Source organism: Pteropus vampyrus, unplaced genomic scaffold (assembly GCF_000151845.1).
Source record: "Pteropus vampyrus isolate Shadow unplaced genomic scaffold, Pvam_2.0 Scaffold93, whole genome shotgun sequence".
Taxonomy (NCBI): Eukaryota; Metazoa; Chordata; class Mammalia; order Chiroptera; family Pteropodidae; genus Pteropus; species Pteropus vampyrus.
The window spans coordinates 1733840-1742928 of record NW_011888874.1 but is presented as its reverse complement, the minus strand read 5'-3'; positions in this window follow the sequence as shown (position 1 = coordinate 1742928).

The window sequence follows — 9089 nt, the reverse complement described above, 5'->3', positions numbered from 1 at the left end:
AAACTTAGTATGACACAGAGGTCTGAGAGTCTGACAGTCTTCACTTGCGACCCTCCACCTCAGAAAAGCAGCAGTCCAAGAGTGAAAACATTCCAGAAGGTGCTTAAACTCTATTGTCATATCCCTCGTGTTGAGCTTCATAAAAGTTTTCAGGTTCATTCTGGAGATGCTGTACTGGTTGTGCTTCCAGTACCGACTGCAGTTTGTTCCGACTCATCTGCCATTGTCACCTAAGCCTCTTACACATGGGGAGCTTGGGTGAAGAAGATCTGCAAGATAGATCAATGAGCCCATTCAGTAGTCAGACTAATGCTTTGTCCTTCTTGATGTGATTCCCTGGCCAGCTACGATATCACCCCACCAAGCTGTAGTAGCAATCGGAATGTATTTTGAACCAAGCCAATGATTCATTTAATTTTCCTGAACTGAATAGACCAAGCGGATCAGTAGCTCTTGGCTTGAGCTGGAGGCATGGAAGAGCATTCTAATTCTTATCTGGTTCTTCCATTGAGTTTGCTTCCAAAGGGCACCTGTGACTTCTGAAGAATGTGTCATAAATTGTCATGTATGTAGTTGGAAGAGACGCGGTATCTTGACTAACTCCTATTATGAGAGGAAGGATGATTAGTATGGTGTGATGTAACACAGTCAAAGCAAATAACAAGATTCAAAGTGGATGTCTGACCTTAGTGAAACACAAGGAAGTTTTATAAGCTTACTGGTTAAACTGGTTTATGATAAGCTGGTTAAAATCGCAAGGCTCTACACAACTGGTAGAGAAAGAGAGTAGAATGGTGGTTACCAGGCCCTGGGGGATAGGGAAATTGGGGAGATGTTGATCAAAAGGTATAAACTTGCAGTTAGAAGATGAATACATTCTGGAGATCTAATGCATAGTATTGTGATTATAGTTAATATTGTATATATATTTCAAAGTTGCTAAGAGACTAAATAATAAATATTCTCATCACAAAAACAAATGACAAGGCTATCATGAAACCAGAGTTTATAGCCATTTCTTTTTATTTAGTAGAAGTCAAGCTGCTCATTAATAAGATCTATAGAAGATTTCCTTTATATCACTGAAAGGTGTATTACTTCCAAAAGAGAATTCACAGAGGAAGTATTTGCACATTGCTTATTTTCTGATGGAGGCGTTAAGGCCTGGAGAACACGTGGCTTGCCCAATCACACAGCAAGTTAGTGGTATGGCTGATCAGTCATTCTTTAGCTCTCACTATCAAAGCAATCTATTTTTCTAAAACTGTTTTATGGATGCATTTCTTTAACCTAATAAAGCAACTTCCCAATTAATTTTGAAAAAGTTAGTAGCTCATGTAAACTATTTCCAGTTAGCTTTTTCTTATCGTATCTTGCAAATTCTAACACAAAATATACATTACAGATGTCCTCCCAGAATACATCTGTCTCTACTAGAGTTATCCATGAAATTAGGAGGGCAGTAAAAATTTTGCCGGGCTAATTGTAATGTTTTTGTGAAAGCCTGGTTTGAGATATTCCAAGAAATAAGGTCATTCTTTCTCTTCCGGTGGCAATTGTTACTAGAAAATATTAAAAATATGAATAAAAGCTGTTTTTTAAAATTATACTTCTAAGTTCATTACTGCATATACTAGAAAATATGGTTCTTTTTATATGTAGTTTTGAAAATAGTTTATTTTTTTCTGATTATAAAAGCAATATGTGTTGATTGTAAAAAATTGATAAACATAGAAACAATATGAAAATATGAGGGAAGAGGCTCCCACTGCTGAAAATCATTTCTGTTTCCACTTCTGTGAATTTCCATATGGGTATAAATATACATAATTTCCATGAATTAACATGTTATTTATAATGTTGTGTCCCAATACTCTATCATTATGTCATTCGTATTTTCCCCTTGCATAAAGTGCTTCAAAATTATTTAAATGGCAACATATTATTCAATCTTATGGAGATCCTATAATTATTTTAATCACACTCTGTTATTAATTGTTTGGGTATTTTCATTTTCTTTCCTATTCTATGTAGAGCTGCAAAGAACAGTTTTGCGTGTGATTTTTTTTGCAACCATCTGTGTTATATTCCTACTAGATACAATTGCCTAAGCAAAGTGGTTAGGATTAGTTTTTCTTAGAATAACTTTAGAAACATATAACAAACAAACAACTGAAATGTCCTCTATAGATGCACAGTAAATTTACATGTTCTTGGAGCATTTAAACCTCACAAGTAAGGACTTGGAACATACCTGCATGCTGGCATTTTAGCTGATGCCATTCATCATTTGTTGGCTCTAATGAGAAACTACGTGCTCCAAAGGGACATGTGGCCTCGGTCCTCGACTAAGCAGCATTCCTTTGCAAAGTATTTTCTGCCTAGTCAGGCTATTACAGATGGCTCCTTCATGTCAGCTTTGAGAAAGCATGCAGGGGAATTTTTAAATTACAAGAGGGAGCTACCCAGATTTCATCATCAGAGCAATAAAACTCAGTTATATTTAAAACCTTTAATCTGTTAAATAAATACACTTAGTACCCAGAGGCTCCTCTGGAAAGTACGGGAGTGATAGGGGCTGCCCTCCTCCCTTCCACTAGCTCTCTTCTTCCGGTTCTTCGATTTCCCTGGCAAAATATTTACTTTAAGAGTTCAGGGTGTGGTGAATACATTTTATGAATATGCTCTCCTTGTGCAGAAAAAAATAAAAAGTTCCCAGCAGTTAATCAGGTGGAGGCCAGGACACATCACAGTAGTTGGCAACGTTCAGGTATTTGCCACAACTAAGTCTCACCTTTAATAAAGAATAAGATGTAGTGGCTTCTTCTAGACCCTGAGCACATGTGTCTATTTCCGGATGCTGTGAAATGTACAAGGAACTGAGTCCATTCAAACAGAGATTTCTGGTAGGTAGCTTTGCAACCTCAAAACTATTCAATATGCACACATTTCTTGACCTTAAAATTCCATTGCCTGGACTTGTGTGTATTTGTGTGTTGGTGCGCGTGTGTGTGTGCACGCATGGGTATGTTTTAAAATCCAGGACCGAGCAGAGATGATTTTGCAGGAAAGCGGCCTTAGCAATTTCATAAATCAGAATTCCATTGAGAATTCTATGGGAAAGATTTGTTCCACTCCATGGCCACACATGGAGAAAAGATCTTTTCTAGACATCTGCAAAGAATGATTTTGTTTTTCCAATGTCAAAAACGAGCACCAATGGTCCACCTGCTGGACCCTCCGTAGACTCTGGGATGTTATCTGTTTGATTTGCATTCAGTTTTCATCATATTTGCTATCACGTAAAGGGGAAATTCGACTTCCGAGTTGGTCAAAACAGTTGAGAAAGAGATACTGAAGGGTGTCCGTGGAGAGATAAAACCAGGTCTTAACACTCTCCTGGGACCCTTGAGGTTAGGCAAAGCTAAATGGAGCCCCTCGGCCTGCCAACTTCAGAAATACCACAGGTTATATCGTTCAAGACGGTAATGTTGTGGGGACTTTGCGGTAAGAGAACACCTAGAATTTTCAGCAGCCCGCTGGCAAGTATGAGCCGTCAGGCAAAAAAAAAAAAAAAAAAAAAAAAAAAAAAAAAAAACACATTAACAAAAGCATTCAAGGGCGGGACGTGAGCAAAGAGGCAGACTCCACAGTGGGAAACCAGAGAGTAAGGAGATCTGCATGTCAGTCAGGAGAGCACAGATCCGACGGTCTGTTTCTGGATGAGTCCGCCACTGGCTGAGATGCCAGCACCACAAGCGCAATCCTTCTGCTCCTAGGGAAGACGTCAAGGCAGGGAAGGACCAGCCTCTTCTCCATGTATCAGCCTCGTTGCATCATCTTCAAACTGCTCGGCGATCTTACCTTGCCGGCTTTGGGAAAGGCGCTGTTTTAAGGCCCCGCCCAGGAAACTTTGGCATAGTCGGCATCTACTGGTCACCAGTGTGAGTCCTATGGTGACTCTGCTGAGCTCTTTCTTCATGTCACTAGTGGAGAGGCCTCTGCTGTGACGACATGCAAACCGAGGAGGTTGAAAACTGGAGGCACTAGAAGAGCTTCCAGGTCAGGATAGACAGTTTCATGTTAATTCCTCTTTCTACAAAGAGATGAAATCTGAACTGGATGGTTTCTCAGTAGGTCAAAAAAAAAGAAATAAAATAAAAAATAAAAGGAGTACATGGTTTTCACATATATAACATATATCTTTTTTTTTTTTTTTTAAATAAGAGTTTATTTGAGCCAAACTGGCAATATATACCGGGGAGCAAGATCTCAAATGCTCCCATATATCACTTTCTTTGGTCATCAGTTCAGGCACGTGTCTAAAGGATCACTCGAAAATTTACTTGGCGACTCTCAAGGCTTCATTCTTGAGATCATAGCACCTGTTTTGATTGGACTGGTTATAGGTGCCCTTGACTTTGGCTTAAACAACTCTGCAGAAATTCAGTATGGAGTTGCCTTCCCGTTTCACTTGACCTGACACCAGTGCGCTAAGAATCTCTCAGTGGCAACTGTTTTGGTTCTTGAAAAGAAGCGGTTTATGAACAGGTCTGTCAGTAGCTCTTATAGAGTAGCATCATATTGTCTTGGAAAAGTGATCTGACCTCCTCCCATAAGAATTTTAGGAAGTATCATATTGATGAACAGGTCGCATTTAATGTTGGGGCTAAAGCCATCTTTGTCATGGCGTTGTCCTCATGATGCTCCACTGAGCTCCAGAGCCTTGGCTCTGCTTGTTGCTGCAGGTCAGAGTGATATCCTTTGGCCACTCCTGCCCTGATCGTCTCTTTATTAGCAATGACAATTTTTTCAGGCCTCTTTGAGAACCTCAGAACTATCAGGCCTTGGCTTTCCTGCATTAAATTTATAACCATTTTTCAGTATGACTACGCAGCCTTGCAATGCAATGAATTTATGGGCCAAAGCTTTTGCCTGGGGATAAATGGGACACAAGTAAATAAAGCTGGTGACTGTGCTGTGTATTCTGGGGAAAACATTTTACGAAACCAAGCTGTCCTCCTGGGGCCTGCAGAGAAATTATTCACCCTTAGCATGCATAATAGTAATTTTCTTCACAATTACCCGCCTAAAATTGCTGTTTCTAAAAAAGCTTTTAAAAGCCATTTGCAGGAGGTATCTCTGGAATCCCAGGTCACATTTTCCCATTCCACCTTTGATTTTGGCCTCAGCTATAGTGTCAGGAGTTGAGATCACGTCATACTGACAACAGCTGACTCTGCTGGTCTTTGTGCTCTAAGACCTTCTCAGGGCCGAGGGAGAGTGAGGGACCAATCTCCCCTCCCTCAAGCATGGCTTAAAACTGGAGGGAGATTAATCTTCAAATAATGAGGAGTGTAAGCCAGCTGACAAGTACTCCATCCGCCACCCTTCAGGGGAATAATTCTGGAAGACAACTGTTTCTTTCTCAGGAAATTCTACTGGAATAGATCCCCCAGTTCCCACAGAATAACCTTGAACGCTTTTCCCCCTTGCCACCTCCCTGCCTCACTCTTGTTTCCTGAGATTACCTCACAAATAACTGGTCTACACCTCAGGCTCTGCTTTCGGGGGAACCCAAACTAAGGCGCAAAGAAACAAGAGCCTTGATTTGTTGTAAGCAGTCATTGTGGGAAGGCTTACGGTTGCTGTCCTCCATTGCAGTTGTGGTTTATTATTTTTGTTTTTAGCGCTCTCTACAATACCTCCGTATTTGGTGTATATGGTTAAGCCTGATTGGAATGTATGACTTGCTCGACTACCTGAAAGAAACTAAAGGATAAGCTAATAATATATGATACCATCCACTTGGTAATCCAATCATAAATCCTTGAGGAGGAAATGAGGAACAGTCCACTGATCTAAGGAAGAGGATCTGATTTCTAGATCCAACCCCAGTTCAACAGTGACAAAGTTAAACATCTCTCTGGCTTCAGTGTCCCCGTCTTTAAGATATTGAGCTAAATGGTCTCCACAGCTCTCTAACTTAGAAATTCTGTAATGTGATACTACTCAAAAACTGCGTTTGTCCCTGGAGCTTAGCTGCAGTCAGGACCCACTGGCATGGAAGCTGGAAAGCTCAGGGCTGCCTGGTTCTTTGTAGAATTAAATATCATGCTTCTTTGCTTTCAGAGCTCACTCCCTACTAAGATACCTGGCACCTAGTAGGTGCTCCGTAAGTACTGTTTTAAGAAAAACTCTTCCAAAAATCTTTTTATGGGACCCTCATAAGAAAGAGAACAGAAAGATGGAACTCTATAGTCGACATGACATCTTGTGTTCATTTGTCATAAAAATGAAAGGGGAGCTAAATAACTTTTAAATGATCACATTTTTGTGAACGATTTCTATGAAAACGTTTCATATAATATGAATATGGCACTTATCCCGTATTGCTTTGTTTTATAGTTATTTGTGTGTGTTTTAACTCTCTTATTATAAGTTCTCCTGAATTCAGGCATTGTGTTCTAGCCATCTGTACGTACTACTAAGTACTTTCGACCTAAGACACTTATCAAATATTTTTTTGAAAAAATAAAAAAAGAGTAAAACACCGAGACTCTACTACATGCGGGGGTTAGGACTCCTCGGGAATGTGTCTGAGATATTTGAAAAGAAAAGCTAGAACATAAAGTCCAGTGTGACAAATAGCCTTCTAATAAGTTAGGTTTGAAATAATTTTCTTATGTTAACCTTCTTGTTAGCATGTACATTGACCAAAATAAATAAATAAATAAATAAATGTCAGTTGAAGGTCACATTTTTAAAAGTTTTCAAGTGATAACTATGAAATGACCCAACATCAAACTAAGTGTAGGGAAATACGATTTCAATCAATATTACAATGTATCAAAAATCGGTTCTTTTTACAGTTATTAAAGAGAGAGGAGAAGAGAGATGTGATTAAATGATGAGCAAGAGGGAGAAGAAGAGGAGAGCCAATAGGAAAGGAGGAGGAAGGAGAAATGAACACAGAATGCAAGCACCAAGAGTGGTCATATAGAAAGAAAGAAGGTGTGTTGGCTGGAGTCAATGTTAGATGTGGGTAGGTGGAGAATTTTTGCTGCTGTCGTTATGAGTTTTATTGAGATATAATTTATATACTGTAAAATTCACCCTTTTAGAAGTGCACAATTTGATGTGTCTTAGTATATTCACAGGGTTATGCAAATACTATCACTATCTATTTTTTGATAAAAAAATAAAAAAGAAACCACACAGACATCAGCATTAGCACTCTCCATTCCTCTCTCTTTACGCCAACACCCCAATCTCACCCTACATGATCAGATTCTACTTCCCGACTCTATAGGTTTGCCAATTTTGAACATTTCATATAAATGAAATTATGTAACATGTGGCCTTTTGTGCTCTTTTTTTTTTCCACTTAGTATGGCGTTTTCGAGGCTCACCCATGTGGTAGTCTCCATCAGTACTTCATTTTTATTGCCAAATAATAATTCGGTTGTACAAATTTACCACATTTTGTTTATCTATTCGTCAGTTGATGACATTTGGGTTGTTTCCACTTTGGGGCTATTATGAATAATGCTGCCATGAACATTCATATACATGTTATTTTGTAGACATTTATTATCATTTCCCTTGGGTGTGGAATTGCTCTGCCATGTGGTTATTCCCAGATTTACCATTGGAGGAACTGTTAAACAGTTTTTCAAAGTGACTCCATCATTTTCATCATCAACATTGTATGAGGGTTCCAGTTTCTCCACATTATTGCCAGCGCTTGTTATTTATCTTTTTGATTATAGCCATTCTTGTGGGTGTGAAGTGGTATGTCATTGTGGTTTTAATTTATACTTTCCTAGTGACTAAAGGTGTTGAGCATCTTCTTATATGTTTGCTGGCCATTTATATATCTTTGAAGAAATGTCTGTTCAGATATTTTGTCCATTTTTAAATTGGTCTGTTTACCCTTTTATTATTGAATTGCAAGGGTTCTTCATATATTCTGAACACAAGTATAAATCCCTCATCAGATTATGATTTGTTAATATTTTCTACCTTTCTGTGAGTTGTTTCATCGCATTTTTATAGTACTATTTGAAGCAGAAACGTTTAAAGTTTTGATATAATCCAGTTTGTTTGTTTGTTTTGTTGCTAGAGCTTTTGGTGTTGTATCTGAAAAACAATACCCCAACCCAAGGTCATGAAGATTCAGTCTAATGTCCTCTGAGCCTATATTATCTAATTTCCTGGCACGTAGTTGTTTAGAATATTCCATTTTAGTCCCTTTCATTCCTTAAATTTGGTAGTGATGTCCCCTTTTCATATTTCCAAGTTTAGCAAATTATCTTCTCTCCATTCTTCCATCCTCCCCACTCCCTTTTATTTTCTTGTTTAGCCTAATTTAAACTTGTTAATTTTGTTGATTTTTTCCCCAAAGAATTAACTTTAGGTTCTACTGATGTCCTCTATTGTTATGCTATTTCCAATTTCCTTTATCCTTGCTATAAGTTTACCTCTAAGTAGTGCTTTTGCTGCATCACATAAGTTTTGGTATGTTTAGTTTTTATTTTCATTCATCTCAAACTGTTTTCTATTTGCTTTATTGATTTCTTCTTTCACACATTGGTTACTTAGGAATGTATTGTTTAATATCTACATATTTGTGAGTCTCCCAAATTTCCTTCTGTTATTGAATTCTAATTTAATTTCATTGTGGTTTGAAAACATGCTTTGTATTTCCATCCTTTCAAATTTATTGAGACTTGTTCTGTAGCCTGACATATAATTTATCTTGGAGATTATTCCTTATGAACTTTGAGAAGAATGACTATTCTCTTGTTGGGTGGAGTGTTCTATAGATATTTATTAGGTCTAGTTGGTTTATAGTGTTGTTCAAGTATTCTATTTTCTTCTGTTTCGTTTTCTACTCATTATTGAAAATAATGGTATTGAAGTATTCAACTTTTATGATTGAATTGTCTATTCCCTCCTTCAATTCTCTCAGTTTTTCTTCATGTATTTTGAGATGCTATTGTTAGTGTATATATGTGGTCATAATTTTATATCTTCCTGATGAATTGATCCTTTATCATTATGGAACTCCTTCTTTATCTTTAGTA